This window comes from Dicentrarchus labrax, unplaced genomic scaffold (genome assembly GCF_905237075.1).
Source record: "Dicentrarchus labrax unplaced genomic scaffold, dlabrax2021, whole genome shotgun sequence".
NCBI classification, from domain to species: domain Eukaryota; kingdom Metazoa; phylum Chordata; class Actinopteri; family Moronidae; genus Dicentrarchus; species Dicentrarchus labrax.
Genome location: NW_026136730.1, coordinates 1,179,805 through 1,206,426, shown reverse-complemented (window position 1 = coordinate 1,206,426; position 26,622 = coordinate 1,179,805). Strand labels below are relative to the sequence as shown.

The 26,622-nt window shown below is 41.4% G+C and overlaps 1 protein-coding gene across 3 annotated transcripts in view; it reads left to right on the top strand.

The window, feature by feature from the left end:
• Positions 1-3,091: 3,091 nt before the first annotated feature.
• The window catches only part of LOC127359479 (sodium channel protein type 4 subunit alpha-like), a 177,532-nt gene continuing 154,001 nt past the window's right edge, over positions 3,092-26,622 (top strand). For 2 of the 3 annotated variants that reach the window (XM_051393283.1, XM_051393282.1), the window contains exon 1: positions 3,092-3,911. The gene's annotated coding sequence lies outside the window, so the exon portion shown is untranslated. The remainder of the gene's footprint in view (positions 3,912-26,622) is intronic. The other variant, XM_051393285.1, reaches the window with a different exon arrangement.

The following is a 26,622-nucleotide window of genomic DNA, read 5'->3' as shown; positions in this document are numbered from 1 at the left end:
TTTTATTTAAAAACGTCTGTAATAGTTGTCTTACGTATTAAATATGGTCTAAATTGTTTGTTTTGTTCCTCACTTGTCTCCTTTATTTCTTCTATTAGGGCCCGAGCAGTAACACTGTGATTATTATTATTTTAAAACCAAATTAATCACATTTTTGAGGCTTTAACATCCTCGAAAACTCATGAAACACAAAATTCAACGGCAGAGGAAATTTAAGGATCCAATTGGTCCCGTACAGAATCTGCACCCCAAAGACATTTATTTCTTATTTATTTATTAATTTTATGTTATTTATGTACCATTTAGGGTGTCGGAAAGGAGGGAAAGTTGATGAATGTTTGTATATTTACGTTAAAATGAAGTTTATTAGGCTTTTATGTAAAGGCTGAAATTCTGTTAGAAAAATGAATAAAATGCTGATTACAAGATATATATCTATATTGATTTATAAATAAGAATTAAAAACTAAACACGTCAGGGGGAAACTGTGAGTTTATTGATCCACACTATAATGATTGAATATGAGCAGTGATTGCTTTCTCCTGCAGGGGGCGCTGTAGTATAACATTTATAGGAACCACGAAGCAGAAGAGTTATTATCACTCTTTTAACCTTGTGAGGAAAATAAACTGAATTCTGAAGTTTTCTCCTGCGAATAAAGTCGGATTGTTTCTTGTCTAATTAATTAATTTGCTTTAAAACAAACAGATGGAGGAAAAAGGTGAAAGAATTACAGATACGGACGAGGAAATGTGTTAACTTTGCTGTTATGTTACAGCAGAAATTTATTTTTAATTGTAACTTTTATTGTCTTTTTTAACTACTTCTACAAAGTGGGTTTTATTCTCCATTACATTAATTAGCCTATGACGTTTATACAGGTTTTTATGATCATTTTTGCATTATTTTATATTACTTATGGTGTTTTCTTTATGCTTACTTGATGCATTTTTCATGTGAAGCACTCTCTGCTTGTGATTTCTTTATGAAAATGTTTATCTTTTAGAGAATATCCTACAAAAGTGAGTGTATGAAAATGTACTGCAGTAGCGAATATGTTCCCACCCTGAAAGTTTAACCCTAACTGGCACAACTGGGGGGGGGGGCACTTGAAGTGTGACAGGACAGGTGTGCAGACTGGACAGACTGGATAGAAACATAAAGGCGCACACGCACACACACACACACATGATGTCTAAATACACAAATCATGTGTCACATACCGGTCATGACCCATGCATTAACCCCTCACACACACACACACATACACACACACACACACACACACACACACACACACACTGAGAGATGCTCATTAATGTAAATAGTTTCTTAAATTGATTAAAAATAAAACAAAGTCTGGTGTGTAGACAATGTTTCAATAGAAAACAACCAACAGAAGCTTAAATATAGAGAATAAAAATGATAAAATATCCCAATAAAAACCTGAATTACTGATGGCGGACAGTAGGGGGAGACTCTCGTACACCTCACACTGGAAACAGCAGCATGCTGGGAAATCATTGATCATGTTAGGAGGTGGGACAGAAGAAGTTGTTTGTATATTATTGGTTTTAAAAAACGAGAAAAAAAATATAATTATCTTCATCGTCTCAACAACAGGATGTTTTTATCAACTTATTTTATAACTCCAGGGTAATAAATGTCTGTTATTTTAAAGTTCTCCTCCACTCAGGAACTAGGAGGATGTTTGTGAGTGACACCAGTGAGAGACTTATATATATTTTATAGATTGTGGAGTTTTTAATGAGGTAGAAGGACATTATTGTTCTGTTGGTCACATGGACGTAGTTTAGGTATGAAAAGCAGTAACTCAGTCAATCCCATTAATTACACCTAACTCTAAAAATGAATTGTTTAAGTAATAACTTAAATTTAAACTTTATATCATTACACAGACGTAAGACTCTGCTATAAAGGTTATGATTAATGATCGTAGTGTGAAGATTTGAACAGTAACAGTATCAGTGATCCACAGAAACTTAACTGGCTAACACTTTGATATCGAATAATAATAATAACACGTAATAGGATTAAATATAATTATAAATATAACAAAATATAACTTGCTTTAAGTAAATTCACATTAATTGGTTGTATGAAGAACAGATTTTAAATGTGAGTGTAATATACTTAGTTTAATTAATTTAAGTTAATATCTTAACTTAGTTACCTTAACAAAAATGTTTTCAGCCTTAAAATATTTGAGTTAATAAACTTAAACAGTTTGAGTTGAGTTATCACATTAATTTAACCCTTAACTAAACATTTAAAGTAACACAAACGTTTGCAAGTTAAAAACAGTGTTGATTAAGTACTTTTTACAAAGTATTTTGTTTTCACAATGCAAATAAAAATGTCTAAATTAGGTGAGAACTTAAATCTGGTTTTACAGTTTTATATGAACTATATCTTCATTAAATGGACAGAAGAAGTGCTATATCAGGATAAACTAAGGGGCCGAAAACCCCTGGAGGGAAAAAAGCCCCCCAGGAGTTCGTCCACACACTTTTGGCCACATCGTGTAAATCCAGAAAAAGTCGTGTTATGATGAAGAATGTGAATCCAGTCATATTATATATCAGGATGTCTGAGAGCAGACACACAGTGAGTTAAAGGGGATCAATACATGTCAGCTGTTGGCCTTCAGTGTGTGTGTGTGTGTGTGTGTGTGTGTGTGTGTGTGTTGTAATAATAATATCACATGTTTAAAATGTTTACCCAGTTCATCCTATAGGCCTCCACTCTGCTGTGTGTGTGTGTGTGTGTGTGTGTGTGTGTGTGTGTGTGTGTGTGTGTGTGTGTGATAATAATATCACATGTTTAAAATGTTTACCCAGTTCATCCTATAGGCCTCCACTCTGCTGTGTGTGTGTGTGTGTGCGTGTGTGTGTGTGTGTGTGTGTGTGTGTGTGTGTGTGCGCGAGTGTGTGTGTGTGTGTGTGTGTGTGTGTGTGTGCGTGTGTGTGTGTGTGTGTGTGTGTGTGTGCGCGAGTGTGTGTGCGTGACAAACGCGACTTAGGGCGTAACCTCGCGATACTCCCCCGCCACCCTCTCTCTCTCTCTCTCTCTCTCTCTCCGTCCGCGTCCAGGGGGCGATCAAGCGGCGGGGATGATGGGAGTCCGGCCGGTTCAGCCCTACCCGCCTACCGACGCACCGAAACGCAGCCAAACACTCGGGACTGACGGCAAAACTTCACACTTCTCCCGCCCTCAGTTCATCTCTCTCCAACAGACACAAACACACATAAAAGCAACAGCTGGAGCCGCGAGGAGGACTTTTATTTTGGAGGTTCTTCTTGTTAATTATCACACCTGAAGAGGATGAGAGGGAATTAAAATAAAATCTCTTTTCCCGAGGTGGAGGAGTGTTGTTTCTCGGGATTAAACTAAAAAAAAGGGGGGAATAAAAGGAGAAAGCTGGAGCCGCTCCTGGAGGATTAAAGCGGCTGAAGTTGGGAAGATGTCGGAGGAAGGGGAGCAGACGGAGTGAAGCAGCCCGGTGCGCACTCTCCCCTCCCCGGCTGCACTGAAGCGCTACAGTCCGCTCCTCCTGCCGCTGCTGGAGGGTCGCTCCTGCGCTCCTGCCGCTCCTCTCTCTTCTCATCATTACTGCTCTGCTTGGATGTAAAAAAAACAACAACAACAACAACCCAGCTTCATCCTCCTTCCTCCTCCTCTTCTTCCTCCAAGAGATTTTACTCCAAACACTTTCTGTCCTTCCTGCGCGGAGTTTTGCGCTCATGGATCGGCCGCTGTGCGCCTCCTCTCCGGATGGGATTTGGCAGCTGTGAGCGGGGCGCGGTGGAGCGGTGATGGTGTGAAAGCCAGATATAAAAGACAAAGACACTTTAAAAAACCCGCAGTTTTTTAACGCAGGAGTTTTACATGTGAGTACCCGCTTCCTCCTTATTATTCCCTCTCTAAATGTCGGGGATATCGGGGCTCCTGTGGGGTGAACTCTGACCTTTTTTTAGAGCCAGTGGATCCCGAACAAACCAAAACACCTGCGACACTGAGTAAAAACCTCTTCTGTCAGCGACACACATTTCATTTTCTAATTGCTCTCCCCAACTTTAATGAGTTTGACACCAAATGTCTGCACGTTTTCATCCAATCTGAGGCTGAAACTCCCATTTAAAAGCTGCTTCCACTCACATTTCTGCACACAGACTCCAGTTTATCCTAGAAAACTCTCATTCTCATACCTGTAATACTGACACACACACACACACACGCACACACACACACACACACACACACACACACAGAGGGGTGTTTTTTTGGGGGGGTGACGCAGACTTTACATTTCAGACCGGTTCTCTTCCCTCCATCCCCTGTTTTGAGCTACTTTCGCCCTCCAGAGACTCGGTGTCCTCTTGTTCCTATGCAACCTCGCTCCTTATCAGCTGTGCCGAGCCGAGCCGAGCCGTGCCACCACTTTCCATTAATTAACTCGGCTCTGTTTATGTAAGAGATGATACATTTGGGGCTGCGGTTGCTGCTGGTTGTCATATTTTGGCCTGTTTACTTCTGTGGTTGAATCAAATAATAGGCCTATCTCTTCCGGCTGCTGAGGGAAACATTTTAATATATTTTCTACAATAATTCTGCTATGAAATACATCTAATAATGATTTAATTGAATTTTTGAATCACTTTAAGGTATTTGTATACAAACATCTCTTTAATATTCTTGATTTCAGGGGAACTTCTGTTTTTATAGAAATATTCAGTATCAAATCTACTATATATATAATATTAATGTATTCTGATATCACTATAATATTTGTATAATATTGTGTTTATGATCCCCAGCTGTGTGTTTAAAGTGTCTATAATGTTCCTATAATATTTATGTGGCACCTGATGTGTGTGTTTCGCAGTGTACAGTGTGTTTATATAAAGAAATGGCTCTGAAATTACTATTCAACGTCATATACTGTTGTTCTAATGATGAACTGTGTGTGTGGGTGTGTGTGTGTGTGTGTGTGTGTGTGTGTTGTTGATTTGCTGGATCAATTGAGGCTTTTGGTCGTGACGTTTCGTCAGTTCGAGGGAGTGTTAATGTAGAAATATTTAAATTTTTGTTGATTTATTCAAGGATTGCAAATGGTTTGCTTTAATTTTTCCTGTTTGTGTGAAAAAGAGAAGAAACAAAAGAAAAGGGGGGGATTGAACGCAAAAAACTGAACACCAGTTTGACCCGCAGCTGTGCTCTCGGTGTTTCCTTCTGACCTTTGACCTTCCACCTTCTAGACAATCCCTGACACATACGGATTACTGTGTCGGATTACTGTTACTCTGCAGTGTGCAAACAAACCTTCACATGATCAAAGTGTAAAATAACAGACGGAACAATTAATAAACAACAATTTACCTTCCATCATTTTCTTTACACACAACTTCGTCTCATATTCGTGCGGCTACAGTAAATTCATGTTAACCCCAACCTGTGCCTAAAGGTGGTGCTTACCACTGCGTCACTCTTCGATCAGGCAATAAACACCCCAAAAATAATCTTTCTACGTACATAATCTAAAGTTTTGCTCAATGAATTAAAAGATTTACTTAAAGAATATCTGACCTCTGACCCTTCCTCCTGGGGGAGTATTAACAAGAATCTGTTAGTCTAGAAATACAGTAAAGATGTGTCTGAAACAGCTCTTGAGGGCAGGAACGTAGGTGGCATGGTGGGTAGGGAGGGAAGTTGGAGGGTAGAAAACAAGGACTGGGAGAAGAGGAGTGGGTGCAGCCTGTGAGGGGGGAGATGAGGATTGTTGGTCGGAAGGTAAAGAAGGCCAGAGTGTTTGTTGATAGTAAAGACGGATGGAAGATCAACAGCATCCCTGACCCTCCGATTCTATTGGCTGAATGTTCATTGGCGTGTTTACAACCCTGAGAGAGTTTCTGCATTCAGCTTCCTCCGAGCCTTTCTGCCCAAATGAAAGAGACTGAAATGTGCATAAAATAGAGAGACAGTGAAATATATCTGACCTTCACTGGAGGTGTAAAAGTGAGCAGCCCCGCAGTCTTTGTGAGCAGATCCGAAGCTTCAAGTCAGCAAAAGAGTTGTTTGTGTCGGTCGGTCTGTGCAGATGTGACGAGGCCGACCCCGGTCTCACTCACAAGTCGTTAAATACTGGCGGCGTCAGCTCCAGGAGCCGGGATGTTGATGGAGCAGGTTTCTGATTTCCTGTTGAGTCCCACGTCGTCCAGAGCGGACGTTAGCCGAAGCAGCTTTAAGTCCAAGCTGGGCCAGAATTTCAGGCTCTCTACCTCTCCTCCCGGGGCGCCGTGGTGAGTCTGGCCTAGATGATTGCCTCAAAGTCTGCTGCTCTTTCTTTCTTTACGGTGACTGTAGGCTGTTTCTGTCACAGGCAAAACATAACATGAAAATCAAGAATGTAGTGAAGTTTGAAGGAGCTACCGGCCGCTGCATCTCCATATTTAATTTGTCACCCATATGTGTGTCAAAAACATAATTTTTTAGCATGATTTTATCAAAATATACACATGGTGTGTTTGGATTTTAGTTTTAATCCTGTGAAAACAAACAATGTGGTTGATCTAACAGTGTGTGTGGAGACAACAGTCCTCTGCAGCTCTGAATTGATCCAATCACACCTAAAGGAGAAGTTCTCACCTCACCACAAAGATGTAAAGGTGTACTCTGGGTGTGACAGTACACTCTTCCCCCTTTTTTCCCCCCCAGGCAGTCTGAGGGCTGCTTCGGAGCCGGTGCCTAATTTAGAATCAGTTCTTTGCGTTTTGACAGCTAGAAAAAAAAAAAAGGAGGCTCTTGTCCAGGAAAACTGGTGACACCATCACTTTGCTGGTCTAGAACCGAGAACTGTCGTCAATCACGATGTGAAACCCTGATTTTATAGCTTTTAAATAGCTAATTAAAACTAAACTTAATGTTACGTTTGAGGTCGGTAATTCGTGGTATGCTTGCTTGGGTAACATCAGCTGACTGACTGTTAGCTAGCCAGCTATCGTAATCTTGGCAGCAACAGTTAACGTATACAGCGATGTAATGACGTCTCCAGCCCGTTAAAAAGCACATCTGTTCTGGCACTGTGGTTGGCGTTGGCGGAGAGGGGATGAGCGTGGTTACAGGTTAACTTTTAACCGGTAGAGACGTGAGAAGCGGTGATTTTCGGTGTGCTTCGTAATGCTTCAAACCCTGCAGTAGCTGCTGTGTCGACACCTCAACACCGCTCTGCTACAGCTCTACAACAGGTGTCCCAGCGCTGCGCCGCCTGCCTCGCATGCATTACATTTGTGTGTGTGTGTGTGTGTGTGTGTGTGTGTGTGTGCGGCTATGTGAGCCCACGGGTGTCCAAACCCCATATTTGGTGCGTTTGTGTGTCTGCTTGTGTGTAGGTGATAATGTGTGTGTGCCTGGATGCGTCTCAGAGTGTGTTTCTGTGTGCGTGTGTTCAGCTGAAAAGCCCCACACGGTGTTGTGCTGTTTGTTCTGTGTTGGAGCAGCAGGCCTGACCTTTCCTGTGCCGGGCGCTGAGACAACACGAGCTGCTGTTTGACGGACGAGGCAGCGCTGTGGCTCTCTGTTCTGACATCAGTCCTGCAGGCTGAAACCAGCTTCCTGCTTATTATCTACAACCTTTGTGCAGTAAAGGCACCGTATGAAACCTGAGAGCAGCTCTATAGCTTTTATCATAGAGCTTGAAAACCCTCCTGGGCCCTTTACAATCCGCCTCTCAGCGTTTGCTTTGCATTCATTTCTTTTTTTGTGTTTCTTCAGTTTGCTTTCATGGCCATTAACTCCCCATGAAAAACACACACGTTCATGTCATATCCGATCAGCTTGTTTCTCAGAAAATAACAAAGAATCGAATGATTTGTTGACCGATGATTGTCATCACTTCTTAACAAGGACTTTTCCAGGTACCGATTATTTTCTAGCTCAAAAACATCACCTGCGTTTTGAGGAACTGAGATTTAAATTTAGGTCCTTCTTCTCCAAAACGACGGGCCATGAACTATAGCATCAGTACTGCTACAGTTTGGTTTCAGCATTATTCAGACTGTCTCTAGGATTTGGGATGGGAAGCTCGTGTAGAGCAGATAAAGACAGTGTGAGAAATGTGTGTAATTAGAGAGATCAAAGCAGAAAAATCACTCAACAGATAGTTGCTTTGTTGCTGATACAAGGTGATGAGGAATATTATATTCAATTTCTGCCAACAGATCCTCCTAAATGTTAAACACTGGACCTTTTTAAAATGTGGTGGAAATGGAAACAGGAATACTCAAAATGCAGTTTATTCCCTGCGATCAGTCTTACTCGTCCCCAGACCTGAGACTCGGACCAGGCAGATATCCAAATCTTTAAGACCCAACTGAACCTGAGCCAAATTGAATTTGGTTAACCCTTTAGGGTCTAATCGCATTATCTTAATTTTTACATATCTTCTAAAATGTACTTTTAAAAAGGGACTTGTGTTACATGATACACCGATGTGTTTTACATCAAAATGTGCAGAAAGACCTCAGCTACCTGTATAATGAGGCACTATTTGTCCTCGAGCACTGTGTAAAGAGATAATTTGACACTAAAGCTGGTGCTTGAAATGGGTTTATTAAAGTAAAAAATAGTAGAATATATGAATAGACAGCGCTTTCTTGTGTTTCTCCTAGCGCATTAAGTGAATCACGTACACTCTCACAAGAACATAGGCTTGAAAGCGGAGAGTCTACAGATTCAGACTGTATCGCAATAATATTTCTGTGCTGGATTTTCGCAGAAATATTAAAAGAAACATCGCAAAAATGGACGACCACAAGGTGTTTACTATGACCATGATCTTAGCATAACATTATTAAAGTTAGTCGTTGAAAATGTCTCATTTTAAAGTAATAAAATCACAACAAGTCTTAATTTCAGGTGATTCCACACTAATGAAAATATACCTATGAATATTATATTACATTTCTGCCAATAGATCCTCCTAAATGTTACACACTGGATGTTAAAGTACAGTAATTTAAATTAAATGAAGCTGATGACTGTGAAAGAAAGAGAAACAGCTTCAAGAATCCCAGAAAGACCTCCACTAGTTCTGGAGAAGCAGCTGTTCAGTCTGATCCGGTCCAGTTCGACCTAGCAGGATCACCTGAGCTGACGATGTGAAGGTTCGGACTGAAGCCAGTGACTCAGCGTCGTCACGCAGCAGCTCCACGTCGAAGCTAAGTCAGGACGGACAGATCTGGTCCTCTCCTGCTTTAATCTCAGTGATCCTCTCTCGCCCAGAGAGCACAGAGCTGAGAGCGCTGACAGTTTAATTATCTGTTATTCCTCTGTTAAAGCAGCTCGCAGAAATACTCTTAAAAGTGACGCCTCCTTTCCTGCCTTCAACAATTTTACTGTCTAAATCTGGAGAGACGTCGGAGTCAGCAGAGTGTCAAGAATTATAACTCACTTCATCGTGCTCGCATTGATCCACTGAACCTATTAAAGAAATCTATTTGGAAATCTGTTAAATTAACCTTTTACAATTCACCAATCTGTGAAAAGAATTAAAGCTCAGTTTGCTTTTCTTCCAATTATTTAAGTTTTGAGGCCGTTTTGTGCCACAGTTTGCAGCTGTTAAAGCTTCCATATGTAAGGTTCATTCACATTTTCGTATATTTTTTATGTATTAATCACTTTTTATTGCCAATGTATGAACAGGTTTTAACATCACTTAAAAAATCAGACCTTCCCCGACTTCCTCTGTAGGGATGAGGGTCGGTTTCTGAGTGTCCGCTGACGTCTACAATCACCCGCCACATCAAGTTCAAAGTCAAAGCCAACATTACTGTAAAGCTTGTGGAAGATATTGTGTGATTGTGTTTTTAACTGGTTAGCTTGTTTGCTAACACAGACAAATTCCCAGCGAGCTAATTTAGCAAAACAGTGTTTGCAGGTCCGCTGGCTATCCGTCGTTTATTCATTATCGCTAGCAAAATACGATCTGAGTGGATATTGATACTAACTTATATATTCTGACAAACGGTGTGGATTTTAGCCAACAATAAATTATGTCCTGCTTGTGTGTGTGTGTGTGTGTGTGTGTGTTGTATTATTGATGTTGTGGGGACATTAATGTGTTTCCACAGTCACATTGTGGGGACTCGCCTTCCTTTTGGGGACGAAATGCAAGTGCCCATAAAGTAAATCATTAAATCTTAAGGTGAAGACTGTAGATCTCCAGGAAGTCATTGTAATGTCCTCTGGAGTGGTGGAAACTCGACTCTGTGTGTGTGTGTGTGTGTGTGTGTGTGTGTGTGTGTGTGTGTTTGTGTGTGTGGTTCGAAGCCTCTGCACTTGAGCTGTATTATCAGGGAGTCAGTAGAATCAAAGTCACTGGGTGAAGACTCTGTGAATACATCGATGAGGGTGTTACATGCCTTGAATGTGTGTGTGTGTGTGTGTGTGTGTGTGTGTGTGTGCGCAGTCTATTTATAGGCCGGCCTGTTGTTGTTTTTATGATCAGCCTGATAATACTAATACCATACAAATACTAATAATGTGCCAGTATTCCACACAGTCGGCTAGTGGTCGTTAGATAAAGTCAATAGTCGTCACATGTTTATGATATTAATTTAATTAATATTTTGTTAAAATGTAGATAATTTATATGACAATATAGGAAAATATTCTTATCAAAGCACTTTGGACACATAGTTCCCATGGAAATTTGTAGTTTTTAAGGCACTAGTTCATTTAGTGTATTTTACCCTTTTGTAAAGCATAAAAAAAGTCAAATTTACATTGACAACAAAACCATCTTGTGTACTCCAGTAAAAAGTAAAAATATACAGTGAATGCTTTTGTTAATTATTCGAGACATTCTTTACAGGGTTGAGGTATAAAAAAAAACTGTGATATTCTTTAGTTAGAGCTCCAAAGACGGCTGCACCGGTGAGTCATATAAAGTAAAATACCAAAGAGCAGCATGTGTCAGCTTTAATAGAGGTCTGACTGTCAACATTTTTCTTAAGTGAGTGTTCAAGGCAACATAAGGCAGCTTACAGAGGAACAAAGAGGCCAGATAGCTGCTGCCTGAACTGTTAGAGGGGGAAAAAAATAAAGAAAATCTTGATGATTTTGGGTAAACAGAGAGAGGAGGAGAAGCCAGAGGACCAGACCTAAACTGAGTGAAAGACACATGACAGGATATGTGTTTAATTTGGTTCTTATTTCACTGATATTTGAATATTTGTCTTATTGAGAAATGAGTCGACTTCTCACTTAATTAATGAGCTCAGTAAACAGTTTCCTGATGAGTTTCTGGTCTCAGTCTCTAGTTTCAGTCTTCTTCCATACAGCATGATGTTCATTTAGTAACTGATGGTCCCATTTAGAGTAAAACAGACCATAAAGCAGGGTATGCTTTAGGGCGGGGCTACCTTGTGATTGACAGCTCATTCTCAGTGAGTCCGTCCAGCTCAACCAAACTCAGATCAAACTGTCAAACAGTGCTGATCAGATATGGATCCAGATTCTGTTGTTGACTCTTTCTCTCCTCAAATCTGTTCACAAATAAATTTTACTGTTTATCTGGAAGCCGCCATTGTTTCCAAACCAAGAGCAGCCAATTAGAGCAGCTCAACTCGCTTTACACGACCTCTGCTGGCGCTGACAAACTGTCATGGCGACGACCAATACGCCATTTTTTGTAGTTTGTTTGTTTTGTTATTATTTTCTTGAATAATAATGACTTTTTTATTTCGCTAAAACAGAGGATGACTGAATAAACCTTCTTAGGCTTCCTTCCTCTCCTGCACTGTATTTTCTCTCTTCTATATGTATGTTTTTTTTACTTTGTATTATTAGGTTATTTTTATACTTTATTGCAAGAGTGCAAGAATTTGGGGGGATTTGAGTTCATTTACATAAAATATTCAAACAGTATTTATATATTTTATAGTGAGAAAATAAAAGTAAACAATATATTGCACATATCCACATACTGTAAAAATACACCACCTACATACATATATATGTGCTTACACACTCATACACATATAACATAATAACAACAGCAATAATAAAGTATAATAGTGGAATAAAACAGTAGAGTATGTTAGTATGATGTAATACATTATTGTGAAAATAAACCAAACTAGGATCTGATCGAGGATTTTGTACCAACTTTGCACACGTGACAGGTTTTGTCACATTTTGATTGGCACTAAAAAAACTAATCAATACTATTTGAGATTCAAACTAACTCAAACGTACCAAAAACTCCTGTTGGAGGTCCGATGAGATGTGACAGTATGAACACATGTAAAGCTCTCGTTCAGCAGCAGAATAATCCCATCGCACGCCGCGAGCAGTGCTGTGGCACGCAGGTCAGAGGTCAGAGGTCACAGCGGCGATGACATCAGGTGTGTGATGGAGAGGTGTTGTGGATTTTTCGGCGCCGCGCGGCAGCAGCTGATTTATCTCCACCCACTCAGTGACACGTCCACTTCTCTTCAAGTGTCTGTGAGCGTAAATCAAACGCACCTCGAGCCGCTCACATGCCTCCACGTCTGCGACGGCCAGTGTGTGTGTGTGTGTGTGTGTGTGTGTGTGTGTGTGTGTGTACATATGTAACAGTCTGCAGTGAAGGAGAGGCTGCTGACAGAATATTCCTCCATCTTTTCATTAGCGAGTGTGTGACCATATGTGTGTGTGTGTGTGTGTGTGTGTGTGTGTGTGTGTGTGTGTGTGTGTGGTCTACATTTCAATGATTTTGTGATGATTGAGAAGCGGACACATCCACAGAGTGTGATTGATAACGCTGCCCTGCACCTCTGAGGCAATAAACCATCACACACACACACACACACACACACACACACACACACACACACACACACACACACACACACACACACACTGTGATTTCACCTGTTCATCAGGATCACCACCCGGTGCTTTGGGACCAGAACTCGCAGCAGTAACCATAGCAACAGCAAAACCATAGCGGGCCAGTGTCACCATCAACCGGAGGCCCGGTGGAGTCTTTTCTTTACATTGTGTCTGAGAAACCCCCTCCAAACAATGTGGGATGAGCGGTGGCGGTGGCGGCGGCGGCGGCGGTGGCGGCGAGGAAGTCGACTGTGTTTGTTTTGATTTCAGTGGAGACTTTGGGGGTTTTCTTGACTTTAAAATGAAGTTCAGTCACTTTACTAACTTCACTCTGTAATCCTGTCAGGTTCTTTAATGTCGGCGGCGATCAGGATGTATGCATCGGATCATAAAGTCGATAGAAATATTACATTTAAAACATTAATATGTTTATTATATAAACAGCTGTTCTCTCTCTCTCCCTCTCTCTCTCTCTCTCTCTCTCTCTCTATATATATATATATATATATATATATATATATATACAGAGTCACATGGTGTCTCTCTCCCTCTGCCTGTGTTGTATCGCAGCCTCTCTGTGGTTTGTTTCCATAGCCGGTCTGCTCCGACTGAAACTGCTGTTTTTATCATCTACGTCGGTGAATTAAGGATTTATTTCCACCAAACCAGAGTTGGTGATTGTTGGAAACACTAACAGAGACGCTTTTAATGAGTTTTATTCTGTTTCTGTCCACTTTGAATGAAGTTACGATGATCTGAAGGTAAAATGAGTGTTTTTGTCTCTGGAGTCTGGTGGAGAGTGATAGTGATATTACGGCTGTTTGTGGTTAAACTAAAGGTCTATCTCTGTAGGGATCCTTTCCATAATGCTGTCAGACACTGACAATAACAACCTGAGTCTGTCTGTGGCAGAAACAACAACTGTTAGTGGACGGTCTTTAAGGATTAGCTGACGATACATTGCAGCCTTAGCCCTGTCCACTTTGAATGAAGTGTGTTTAATGATTATCTGCCAGGTAAAACTACTTGTTTTGTCAATTAAGTCTGGTCAGTCGTAACTGTTGTTTTGGTTCATATTTAATATGTCCATTTTTATTCTGCAAAGTAACCTGTATTGATAGAGGTTGTTGAGAAGCAACTTTATTGTTTTCTAAACAACAAATAACAAACTGTTTTTTATGTTCTGTCATTTTTACTTTCTGAACCTGCAGAATTTACAGTGAAATGACAGATTTACTGTAGCTGAGGACTGAAGGATCACTGAGTGCATGTTCAACAACCCCCCTCACACACACACACACACACACACACACACACACACACACACACACACACACACCCAGGTCGGCCCCTGGCTGTGCGGTCAGCTGACCTTGGAGACAGGTCGTCTGCGTTGAGGTCTAATGATTTATCAGAGACACACGAAGTCACTCGACCTCCTGTTGACACCGCCGACACTCCTGCTCCTCCTCCACCTGTTCAACCTCCCACACCTGCTCCTTCTGTTTCCCCTCCTCCTCCTCCTCCTCCTCCTCTTCCTGCCTCCTTCCAGTCTCAACTCCCAGAATAAACAAACCAAAGAATATACCAAAATGTGTATATATCATCTTTAACAATCCCAACTTTTCTGCTGATGAAATTTATATAATTAACATCTGAGCAACTTATTTCATCCACTTAATGATTTGGTTTAGATTTCCTCATATTTAACTTAAAGATACTGATTTTAAAACCTATTTGACAACAAGTAAAAACATAAAACATAAAAAATAATATAAATAATAAATATTTTATTTTTTTGTTTAGTTTAATTTAATTTGTTTATTTTATTTGTTGTATAATATATTTTTTTCAGACTTTAAAACATATTTTAATATTATTTATATAAAAAAAAAAAAAAAAGAAACCAAATCTACACTGTGTTATTATAATTATTATAATTTTAACATAAAAATCCAAAGCTTTAGAGCATCAGGGCTAAAATATAACAACTAAGAAGCTTTATTTCACTTAACTTATTTCACAAACTAAACATTGAGAACGTTTCTCATTATAATGAATTACAGAATCATTTCTTTAGCGTCCGTACAGTTAGCCGCTGTAGTGCTGCTTGTTTTTCCACAACTAAATATTAAGTTTCACAGTTTAATTGTTTCTTGCATTTCAATTAAAAATGTTATATAATCTGGAATAATCGTTCATCATTCAACAGTCAGCAGGGACAAAAGATTTATCATTAACATCAAACCGTTGTGGACGCGAACCCCGAACTACAACGTCATTATGAAAAACTAATTCTAAACGTAAGGACGTCCCGGAGGGGCTGCGAGCCGAGCTGCTGCTAACGTTAGCTCAGCTTGTTTCTCTGATAACTTAAGATCCAGACGTCTGATGACTAAAATCCTTCATCCGGTTCAAATCTAGAGTTAAAAAGCACCAAGATCTAAACAGTGGATGGTAACAATGTGGCTTCAGACTGGATCAACAGTCAGTCTGTGAGTTTAATGAGGAAATGTTACAGAGTTAATAAAAGTCTGAGTTGTAAAAGTGTATTTTGAGTCAGAAAAGGTACAGTGAGGATTGTTTTACAGAATGGATTTAATGGAGTTAAAGTGAAATTAATGTCATGCAACAGAGGAACTTAAGTTGAAAAGGTTACAACCTTTATTTCAAGAGCTCACGTCTCTCATTCATAATGATATTTTCTTGTAAGAAGTCCTGTTTATTAGACCGATAACAGTGTTATTGCCTAAAGGTTTACAAGTGAGATACAGTAAGTACAGCCCAGACTGCTCTGTAAGGTTCAGCACTCAGATGTATTGATGTATTGATGATGTATTGGTTGTTTGTGGCTTTACTCCAGCGGCCCGATTCAGGCAGATATTTGAACACACATCTCTCTGCTTCATCGTCTGCAAATGCACCATTTGCATTAGAGTGCACAGAGGTATATAAAGGGAAATATAAGACCAATAACAGTCCCATCCAGTAATGTTAGTAAAGCTGACAATAAAAACTAATCCCCAGTGTCTGACTCCATCAACCTCTGCAGTGTTTGACCTTTCTGTCTGTTACTTCTGTCCTCTCTCAGACTGCCGTTACAGAACGCGTCAATACATTTATACTTAGATACAGGAGGAGCAATAACAATAAAACCCTCTGATCACGGCGACAGTTAGGAATAAAAAGGTGCTCATAAAAAACAATCAAATGCTTCGTCTCTGTCTCTCAGATGGGTTTTATTTTAAGGTATCGGAGTGAAGCCGGTTTGCCAGTAATGCTGTCGATCCGTACTTTGGTATTTTGAAGCTCCTGGTTTGTTGTCGGCTCCGTGTCCCATGTGCCGGGGGCCGGCGTCTCTGCTGGCTCCCGTACAGACTTGAAGGCGACCAGCAGGCGCCGGCCAAGCGCTGGTCCAGTTTTGGCTGCGGTCGATCCACTCTTTTCTGGCGGCTCCCCAGCCGTCGCTTTAGAGTCCCAGAGAGGACTTCGAGGTGATGTAAGTCCCTGCTGGCAGCCCTGACGGAGGTCCTCGGCCCTGCAAACAGCTGAAAGAGAAACAACCTATAGAAAACATTCCAGCTCGGGGTCGTGGTGCGGCTGGAGCGTATCCCAGCATGCACTGGATGAAAGGCAGGGAAACACCTCGGACAGGTCTGTCTGAGCACTGAGGCCAGATCCGCTTACAGTTGGATTTATTACTGGTTTTGGCTTCTGAACATTTTTTTGTATGAATATGTTTGAATCTGAGAGAGATTTCCTGATATTTATAGTCTGTATTATGCATCTTCTCATTGTTCTAGCTCCTCTTAGGTTGTTTGAACTCTTTCTACTGCAGGACGAGGCTGTTTATCAGCTCTGTGAATATAACTTGTGTTCAAAAGTTTGGATTTTAAATAATAATCAAAAATTTAAAAAAAAATGTTTTTCTTCACAAAAATTAACAGAAAGCTGAGATTTAGGTCTACTGTGTTTTATTGTTTTAATTTTCCTACACCACTTAAAAACCAGAAGACCTCCCATGAAGCCTTGGAGACCCTTAGTGGGGGTCCCGACCCCCAGGTTGGGAACCACTGATTTATGATCCAAACGTTAAAACAACCCAAAAGCTAACAGAAAACATCTGTTAAAAAAAGAAGAATATTAAGTCTGTATGATTGTTAAAAATAAAATATACATAATACAGACAGAGAATTGTATAAAAAGTTCCTATAAATATCTGTAAAACTGATCTCTGATCAATATTCACAGGAAATAATCTGCTCAAAATTCATCCAAATCTCTAGTTTTACACAAACTTCCTGCAGTTACTGAGTTCACTGTTTGGGTTCATTGTTCAGTTTATCAGCTGCTCTCTGCTCTTATTGTTATTATTGAATATTATATAAATAAAATATGTCACTTAGTCAGTTTACTCAGTGACCGTGATGGAAAAAGGTTGGGAGCCACTGATCTACACTGTCAAAGTAAAGCAAAATACCAAAATGTTTCCCCACCGGGATCACTGCAACAAAATAAAGAATTAACAGCAGTCTCTCTGAAGCTGGTCAGCAGAGAGGAGGTAACACGAAGAGACGTGTGTGTGTGTGTGTGTGTGTGTGTGTGTGTGTGTGGCTCAGCTGTACCTTTTTGTTTTGACCCTGGAGACCTGAGCACAAAAAACGACTGCAGTACTAACCAGGGAAGCCTCCATGACAGGTTAAAGGTATCATACGTAACATTACGGCATTAAAATGTCTATAAACACTAAACCTGCCAGAAGCTGTCATACATTGACTGTTGATCCAGTCTGAAGCCACATTGTTACCATCCACTGTTTAGATCTTGGTGCTTTTTAACTCTAGATTTGAACCGGATGAAGGATTTTAGTCATCGGACGTCTGGATCTTAAGTTATCAGAGAAACAAGCTGAGCTAACGTTAGCAGCAGCTCGGCTCGCAGCCCCTCCGGGACGTCCTTTGTCTGTCCAACAGCGTGGGAGAAGCAGTGATTGTTAAGGTGGAACTGCTTTATTCAGTGTGTTTAAGGTGGAACTGCTTTATTCAGTGTGTTTAGTGGTTTTAATCAGCGGGTCTGTTTGTGTTGGAGAGGAGGAGACCTCTGTGGATCATTGGGCTCCCGGTAGAAACCTCCTGAACCATGAACACTGAAGGAATCCTAACCGGGAGAAGCTGACTGCAATGACGCCAATGGTGGTGAAGACAACAACTCCCATGTTGTCTTCAACTCCCATGATCCCACGCTGCTTCACCACCTCATCTAACCTTTCTTATAGTTCTGATGTGAGACCCCCTAGTGGCTGCGTAGTCACTGCATGTCTTTCTGTCCTCATTGGGAGTGATTAACAGCCTTCAGCTGGTGGCGTGTGTGTGTGTTGGGGGTGTAGGGTCGTCTTGGGGTCGTCGGGGTTAAGCTCGCTGGGTGTCCCTCAGGACCAGAATAAGCTGCTGGTGGTTCATAGTCAGAAAATCACTAACATTTATAGATCGAAGCAGCGAGCTAACACGCTAACCAGCCGCCATGTTGGAAACAGTTCGTCCCTCCAGCGTGTGTGTGTGTGTGTGTGTGTGTGTGTGTGTGTGTCAGACGTACTCTCTGTCCTCTGTGTTGTTTACATGTTCAGCAGCGTGCAGTCATCTTCTTTACCGCCTTCGTTGGCACATCGTGGCGTCTTTCTTGGCGCGTTACCGCCACCCGTAGATCAGTGGGACGGCGTGAAACCAGCAGCAGGAGTGTGAATTACATCATCAGGATAATTAAAACGGGCAATAAATATCTCCACTGCGCTCCAGGAGGCAGGAGACGCCACAGGGGAACGGGGAACGTCCACCCTCTGGTCTGGTGGACTGACCCCGGACGCGGCTTTATGATGCACACGCCGTCTTCAGAGCGTGTTTCCCGCCCGCCGCTGTTCACTGTTCACTGTTCACTGTTCACTGGTGTATTTTTGTCCTTAAAATGGAGACAAAACTGTTTCTTTTGATGCTAAAAATCTCACATTCTCCACTTTTCCCACATTATTCTGTTGTCTTATAGAACACTCATCAATACTTCTTATTGATATTTCTTTTCTCCTGTTTGTATTTACATATTTGGTGTTCCTCCCCGACCCCGCAGCGCGTTGCTCTCGGGTCGGAGAGGAAGCTGCTTTGAGTTAAAAACAGGCCGACTTCAGAAAACGACTGTGGGTGATTGGAGGGGATGAACCGAAGAGAGAGAGATCGATAACAGACCGCCATGTTCATCAGCTTGTGATAGACAAGGCCACTGTGTGTGTGTGTGTGTGTGTGTGTGTGTGTGTGTGTGTGTGTGTGTGTGTGTGTGTGTGTGTGTGTTATGAAGCGTCCTTGGGGCTCGTGTGCAGCTTCATCTGTTCACTGGTTCAACAGCAGCTCAAACAGACAGGAAACAGTCAGACGGTCCTGATAATCCATCAGCTCTCTTACAGACTGATGACACGGCCTTCACTACAGTGTGTGTGTGTGTGTGTGTGTGTGTGTGTGTGTGTGTGTGTGTGTGTGTGTGTGTGTGTGTGTGTGTGTCTGTGTGTGTAACAGAGCACCTGTGTATTTATTAACAATAAATGTGCTTTAACAGGACGTACTGCTGTTCTGATCAGTGTGTATGTGCAGTGCTGGGCAGGAACTCATTACTAGTAATAAGATTACTTTCACCACTAACTAGTAGTGTAACTAATTACTCTGTAATAATATTACAGTTCCCAGTTGGATTCAAACTAGTTTGGAAGATGGAAACATTCACATTATTTTGATTTTAACAAACTAAACTGGATTTTAATCGTCTGGATTTTGGGGAGAAAGCAGGAAAGTAATACCACTAGTAGTGTAACTAATTACTGTTGGCAGGGAGTAAACAAGTAAAGTAATGGCATTATTTTAAGGTTTGAATGGTGTTTGCCAGATGAAACATTTGATGGATAAAGTAGATACTGATCGTTCTGATGGAAGTCGGCTGTGTTTCACTGAATATTGATAATATAGACGATGACATATGTCGTGGAAGCTTAACCTTAATAATAATGATCAGTCTGAGCGTTATAACACAGCCTGTTGAGTCTAAATGAGCTCATTAACATCACTAATCGGTCTAAAAGAGGGTGTGTTAGCCTCGTGTTTGGTTTCTGCTCGGCTGTATATGATTACTCGGTAAATTCCCATTAAGTCTGTCGGATCGTGGAAGTTTTTCAGTGTCATTGGACGTTTTTGAGCCCAAGTGAACTTGCACACGTTGTTTAAGGGGGTATTTAGGGCGTCAAAGTCGATGTTTTTAGACAATTATTTCACAACTTTTGTTGTCTATTTCTTGAAAAAAATACAGCTGGCCTCACCGGTGTCCGTGCTCTACAGAGGTGGCGGTACTTCGATAACAAGGAAATAAAAACTGTTGATACTTTTTGTTATTTGTGTTCCGATTACCCACAAAAATCCCAACACAACACCCAGAACACACTCGGATTTCAGCACACATTTACAAAAACATTCGGTGTCTAGGCTGCACATATTATATACATATATATTATTGGAGAGCTTTAGGATTCGTTTCCATATATTGGATTGTCAAAGCCACAGGGAGCCACCGGAGCCCAGAGTCCAGACCAGCAGGTGCAGGGAGGATGGATGGGGAGACTCTGTCATAAGACCGGGGGGGAATCCAACAAGAGTCTTTAAATCTCAAATACAAACATTAAACTAAAGTTGAAATCTTTACAAACAGATATTTGAATAAAAACACAGACAGCTGTTGACAAAACCAGAGAGAGAGAGAGAGAGAGAGAGAGAGAGAGAGAGAGAGAGAGAGAGAGAGGTCCTAATAGAAACTGATTTAATCAGCCACGAGGGACGACAGTGAGGAGAACAAGAGAACAGCATGACACACACACACACACACACACGCGCGCACACACACACACACACACACACACACACACACACACACACACACACGGAGGAGGAGGAGGAGGAATAACAGAATTGAAGAGACAAGGTGGGGAGGAGAGAGACTCAAATAGGATAAATCTAACTGGGTCGCAGAGAGTGTGTGTGTGTGTGTGTGTGTGTGTGTGTGTGTGTGTGTGTGTGTGTGTGTGTGTGTGTGTGTGTGTGTGTGTGTGTGTGTGTGAACAGACAGGCAGAATCAATAGAAAGCCTATTAAACTGATCAGCGTCATGCCAGGTTTGTGATGAGAGGAGACACACACACACACACACACACACACCCACACACACACACACACACACACACACACGGTTACAGTTTCTTTACTTTCTTTAAACTTTCTTTTATCTTTCTTTCTTTCTTTCTTTGGAAACTTTCAGCGTCCAGTGGGGCCAAAAAAGAATTCTGTAAGTTAATATTTAAGAAAGTTTCTCGTTATAAAGACTTACAGAATCCTTTCTTTACGTCACACTGGTGTTAAATTCCCGTACATACATGTGTTACTCTATCAGCTCTGGAAGTTCTGCCTTCGGTAAGTTTCCTTCTATAAAAGGATCTTAAAGTATAAAGTTCATAAGAGGACACAAAAGGAGAAAACCTACTTTTTGCAGGTTCTTCCTCAGCAGGTAGTTTACCAACTGAGTGATGAAGGCTATAACAACTTACATAAGAATAATACTGATGAAAATGTGCTTTTAGGAAAATAAGTGTTTTCCTTAGTTGACCTTCGGTGAGTTTATTTAGTTTAATTAAAGCTGTTAGAGATCTCTGAACAGTTTAACACCCGACCTTTAGCTCAGGTCAGGAGTAAACGAGAGGTCAGACGCAACAAGTCGGTGCTTCCTAAAGATCCAAATACCTTTTATTGTTTCCTCTTTACTGCCTTTATGTCTCCTCTCTCTCTCTATCTCTCTCTCTCTGCAGCAGCAGTCAGTCAGACTGTGACGGCTGCAGTCGATTTACAGCCTCCTCCGCTATCTGCTGCAGAAGTAGAGCAGAATGGATGGTGTCCCTGTGTCTGTGTGTGTGTGTGTGTGTGTGTGTGTTAGCACAGTGTGACGAAGCTATAACAGGGTGATGAGCTCGCTCGTCTGACCTCCTTTGGTGCTAAATTAAAATGAACCTGAATATTGATGCCTAATGAAGGAAGGTGTGTGTGTGTGTGTGAGACTGAGCGATGACGAGGCTTAAAGACGGCCACTCTGGGAGATTACCTCGATATGAGGGAGAGGACACACACACACACACACACACACACACACACACACAGTTGTCGAGTTCCTCATTTAAAGAAATTCAGTGTCACATTTGTCCCTCCCTCCGTCTTTGTGTTTTGTGTCCGCTCAGTCGTGTTGATGGTTGCTGCTCTTGTAGATTTGTACAGAGACGGTGAGGACGCGTCTAGTTTCAGGAAGCCTAAAATTATAGATCCACGATTGGCCAATTATCTGTAAATTGCACATAGAACCAACATCATGGCATTAGATTCATAGTCAGTAGATTTGATGGTGAAAAACTGTAAAACCGTGACAGGAAACGACTGTAAATGGGTTAAATACAGTTTCTGTAACAGTGACAATGTCTTATAAATAAAGTATTTGTAGACTGTAAATTCCACAGAAAACTACCTTCATATAAATTGTTTCTGAATAAGATAAAACTGCAACTTTAACCGTAAAAATCAAAAGATCCTTTTACTGTAATAGTAGAATAAGTTTTACAGTGTAGTACAGAAACAAAAGAACAGAAATTTCTCCATCCATCTTTATGGATGCTTTCACATCATCGAGGGAATCTGAATCACAGAAGATGGAGGTTGGGAAAAGTAACGTATCTAAGGAACCTCCTGGTTGAATTTAAGCTAAAAATGTCCTCGACAATGTGAATATTAACACATGTAAACAGTAAAGCAGCCTTCAAACAGCAGGCAGGATCGGTGGCGATGCATTTCATTTGTCTGAAACTTATGAAGAAATAAATTATTTCTGCGTTTGAGACAGAAAAACACGAATGAAAAACGTTTTTAGCAAAGCTGTCGTTAAAAAAAGTGACATATTTCATAATATTATATATGTTTTATATATAACAGCTGATAAACTGAACAATGAACCCAAACAGTGAACTCAGTAACTGCAGGAAGTTTGTGTAAAACCAGAGATTTAGAATTTTGAATATTGATCAGAGATCCGTTTTATTTATAGTTTCTGTCCGTATTCTGTATTTTTGTCATTTTTAACAATCATACAGACTTAACAGGCTTCTTTTCTGACAGATTCAGTGTTTTCATCTCATTGTTCTCCACTGCAGAACTAACTGAATCTGGAACATTTAAAGTAACACAAACTTAAGTTTCTAAGTTTCTAAGTTCTAAGTTTCTTGATGGAGCAGCTTTTACCAGCAATTTTAAATGAAACTAATTTAGTTACAGAAACATTCCTGATTAATTTTGTTTTCACAGTGCAAATAAAAATTACAGTAAATATCATCAATTACTTTGTGAGTTAAACGAATGTATCTGGTTTAAACTTTATATTTTTAAAGTTTCTAAAAGGACTTGTGACCTTCTGTGAAGCTTTGGCGACCCCCAGCGGGGTCCCGACCCTCAGGTTGGGAACCAGTGGTCTAAGAGCTTCGTAATAATTACTCTCATCAGACGTCGACGGCAGTTTACAGCTGTCAATCATTCTGTTTAAAGATGATGAAGATGATGAAGATGTTGATCCGCTTACTCATTTATCTCCGTTTATTTCTCTCTCCATCCTGATATTTCTGATCACAATGGTTCTAATCAATAATGTGAAATATAAAAACAGTGTTTCTTTCCTTTATTGATTGAGTTCTTATTTACTTTTTATTTATTTCATCTACATCCCTCTTCCCTTCCTTCAGTTGTTCTTTTGTCAAACTAGCTTTGAACTCTGCAGAGGGTCTGTGGTTGGAGACAATATACTCACACACACTCACACACACACACACACACACACACACACACACACACACACACACACACAGTTGCTTTGAGCAGTCACTGCAATGGGACACCTGTCAGTTAGGTGTGTGTGTGTGTGGGGGGGGTACTAAACAGTGCTCTAATAATACCTACACTTAGCTTTGTCCCTTCATGGGAGTCCACAGTGTGTGTGTAACTGTGTGTGTGTATGTGTGTTACAGAGTGTGTGTGTGTGTGTGTGTTACAGTGTGTGTGTGTGTGTGTGTCCTGGTTGGTGTGAGAGAGGCTGAAACAACATCAGGGGTGAAAGACAGGAGACCTCACGAACCCCAGGCTGATAATTGTCTGACAGTGTGTGTGTGTGTGTGTGTGTGTGTGTGTGTGTGTGTCCGTCCCAGTTTGAAAGTGACAGCTGAGCGACAGAGCGCTGACACAGGAGAGGTAAAGAATGACACATACGCCAGGAAGGAGGAGGAGAGGAGAGAGAGGGAGATGGAAGGAGTGAGGGAGAAGAAATGGAAGAGAAGAGGAGAGGAGAGATGGAAGGAGGGAATGTAGAAAGAACAGAGAGAAGGAGGTGGGAGGAGGAAGTTAGGGAACTGAGTGGAGGGAGAGAAGGGGGAGGGAGAGGAGGTAAAGAACAACAGTGACAGATGTGGAGAGACGAAAGAGAAGAGAGGATGAAAAACAAAAAGAAGAATAAACAGACACAAAATAAAGAAAAGAGACATTTTGGGGGCTTTTTTTGGGCTTTTATTTTGATAGGACAGGTGCAGATAGGCCTCCATGGTGCTCGAACAGGTTATTAGTTTATTTGTGCACAATTAAAAGTAATTAAACCGGAGTCATCGGTTGTTCCCGGGCAGAAAATACGAGCACAGAGCAGCAATACCCCAAAGTCCATCAGTGAGGGATAATAAAGAGAGGACGGGTGCGAGGGTATGAATAATTTAAACCTCAGACATCCGTCAGAGTAGAATAATCTTGAGAATACTACAGCGATTAGTCTTTATGTCTAATTGGACTAATTAATACTCGGGTTCCCAGATTCAGCTCCACAGGCAGTAACACGTTGCTCCAGTTTAAACAAACACTGTTCACAGGTCAGCGCGTCAATAATTAAAACGCTCCGACAGTCAATACTTTTACTTTTGGTGCATTTTGCCTGCAGCTGCTTGAACTTCCTGTATTTTCCCACCATAACGTACATTACCTGTCCACTGGTGACCTCTGACCTCGCTGCTGTTGACGGAGGAACTCAACTCAAGCTGTTTCCTGTTTAAGAGTTCAGGTCAGTCTGAAGGACAGAACCCGACCGAAGGGGGGGAGGCGAGTGAGTGAATAAGAGAGTGATGAATAATGAATGTGTGAATGTGTGTAAGCACCGCTCACCGCAGCGGGGGGCCCGGGGCCTCGGCCCCGATTGGGAGGCGGCCATGATGTCAGGGTGTAACCTCAGCTGAAAGGTGACTCTGTCCGGGGGGGAAGGAAAGACTGTTTCACCCTCGGGATGATCGGCTCATCTGACACCTGCAGAGCCCAGAAACCTCCCGGCAGCACACCGTTACACCGGAGAGGAAGAACGATCAGATGCTTTTATTTTGGTTATTTTTAATAGTTTCTTTTAATATTTCTGTCTGTGTGAGGATGAATGATCTTTATTTAAAGGTGTCACCACTCTTCAAATGTAAGAACTTGATCGATTAATACATTTCAGACGTGCACGATGTGAGGAAAATCTGCGATAACGTCGTTCAATGTTGCGATGTGGATGTGACTGTACAGTTCAGTCTGGTTGTCTTTGGATTCAGAACCGAATAATTTAAATAAAACTAGAAGAAGAAGATATAAACTAGATGTTTCTGGAGCAATAAAGTCGCTATAAACTCAATAAAATCTCACTGGTCTGACTGATGGGGGGGGGGGCAACCCTACATCGGATCGCCCCGAATTGTTCCGTATTGAAACGCATCATCCCCGAATCGTATCGCAGCCCCAAGTATCTGGATACGAACCAGATGCACACGATGGTTTGTAGAAAAAAAAGGGGGCATCCCTGTCGGTGAAATCCAAAAACAGAAAAACAGAAAGGTGGTGTTGGGTTGCCAGGTTTGAGGTTACTAGACACACACACACACACACACACACACACACACACACACACACACACACACACACACTGTGAACAAACAAACAGCTGCACAAGCCGGGTTGCCAGGCGGACGTAGTTGCCAAGCTTTTGTTTATCCCCCCCTTTTCTGTGTCAGGGTCATTCCTTCTGGCACACGCTCACGCACACACACACACACACACACACACACACACACACACACTATAATACAGCACGAGACAGGAACAAAAACGTCATTATAAACAGAAATACAACTTGTTCGCAGCAACTGAATAATCAATGCAGTTAAACACACACAGACGCACACACACACACACACACACACACACAGACGCACACACACACACAGACGCACACACACACACACACACACACACACACACAGACGCACACACACACACACACACACACAGTCTGAAGTGGATCGGAGCAGACTTGCAGTCAAACAGGAGAAATCTCTTCACGCAGATTTACATTTTCATCGACTCTCTCCATCTCTTCTCTCTCGCTGCTTTTGGACATGATGGTGCTAATTACCCACAATGCCGTCTGGCTGGCTGTGTGAGTGTGTGTGTGTGTGTCCCTCGTTGGAGAGTCGTTCTCCAAAATCAGCAGCTGATGACAGAGAAGCTGTTGGTTAATTCAAGACCTCCTCTTCAATCTCTCTCGTCGTTTCTCTTCTTATTGTTTC